The sequence below is a fragment of the Moschus berezovskii genome, chromosome 10 (assembly GCF_049115385.1).
Source record: "Moschus berezovskii isolate FMDL1 chromosome 10, NW_MosBer_1.0, whole genome shotgun sequence".
Lineage (NCBI taxonomy): Eukaryota > Metazoa > Chordata > Mammalia > Artiodactyla > Moschidae > Moschus > Moschus berezovskii.
In genome coordinates, this window is record NC_142469.1 from 49678494 (window position 1) to 49680126 (window position 1633).

The window sequence follows — 1633 nt, forward strand, 5'->3', positions numbered from 1 at the left end:
GGCGTGCTGTGATTCATGGGGTCGCGGAGAGTCGGACACAACTGAGTGACTGAACTGAACTGAACTGAACTATCCAATCATAGATGTATGAATTAATTGGGATAAAAACAGGGTTGTGGAATTCATTATGAGATTCATTTCTGATACAGTATAGGTATTTAATCATTATCCACAAAATTTATAATATATTTACATTATGTTGACAACCTTTATACTTGTGATCAACATAATACCTACACCACCCAGAATAATTTTTTTGGATCAATGTATCAGTTCTTTGTAAGATATTTAGGACACCAATTTGTGAGCAGAAACACAGAACAGAGGTAGCCCTGGAACTGAGGGATGGCTTTGATTTTTTGGTGGAATTTGTGAGTCCAGGTCTCTCAGATCAACCTTGTGCTGCTCTGTGAGCTTGAATTTCCCTTCCTCTGCATCAAAGGTCTTACCTTCCTGGTGTCTGGGCTTTATCAAGCTGCTTCTTCTTGAAATAAGCCTCAGGGAGATGTTTTGGGATTTCCACACTACTCATCAGTTTTTGTGGAGGTGGTATGGCAAGTTTCTGGTGTGTTCTAACAGAGGAACTCGACTGAGGACCAGAGGTCCAGTCACAAGCAGCAAGCTACTGCTCAGCTGCTTTAAGAAAACCACCGTCGTACCTCTGTGGTGCCCAGTGAGGATGCTTGGAATGGTGCTGGGAGTGATGCTAGCTCACAGCTTCCTCACGTCTGATGGAAGGGTTTTCTCCCCAAGGCTCACCAGCCTTCAAGGTACATCTTCAGTGGAGCAGTATCCAGGAGTTCTGTGAAGCTTAGCCATTTGGGTCCCATCATTTCTGTCACCCCTACCCAAACTAGTTTTGTGTAGTAGAAAGAAATTTCTCTTTAATTTCAATTTTAAATGTAGCTTATGATTACTTCCTCTTTTCCACAACTTTGCTGGAACACAAAGCAGATGGGGAAAAGCTGCCAATTCCTCTGACTAGGATGGGGTTTTGGTTGTTGTGGGATTTCCCCTTTTGAGGTGTTTTGGCCTTGAGGTTACCCTTCTTAACCTTGCCCTGGCATCAGCCTTCTTGGCTTTATGTTTCTTCTTATTATCCAGCTTCTCTGTGTTTTCATCCACCATCTTGCAAGATGGGAGAGAGCCAGAATAGTATTTTTTTTTTTTTTTTTAACATAGAACACTTGTAGCCATAGAAAAGCTTAAAAAAAAAACCTATCTCAATCTCTATCTCTGTCTTTATTTATATGGCTCTAACTCTATAGAACAGAAATATATATGTATATGTATATGTGTATACATATATATCTTTGTTGTTGTTTTAGTCATTAAATATGTCTGACACTTTTTTTGACCCCGTGGTCTGTAGCCCTCTAGGCTCCTCTGTCCATGGGATTTCCCAGGCAAGAATACTGGAGTGGGTTTCCATTTCTTTCTCCAGGGGATCTTCCTGACCCAGGGATCGAACCTGTATCTCTTGCATTGGCAGATGGATTCTTTACCATTGAGCCACCAGGGAAGCCTATATTTATATAATAAAATGATCAACATAATAAAATGTTGATAATAAACATTATAAAATATCAACAAAAAGACTTTGAACCAGAAAAAATATAAGGATAACTCATTG

The 1633-nt window shown here is 40.0% G+C and overlaps 1 pseudogene; it reads right to left on the reverse strand.

Moving 5' to 3' along the window:
* Nucleotides 1-269: 269 nt before the first annotated feature.
* LOC129560787 (large ribosomal subunit protein eL6 pseudogene) lies at nucleotides 270-1128 on the reverse strand (annotated as a pseudogene).
* Nucleotides 1129-1633: the final 505 nt, after the last annotated feature.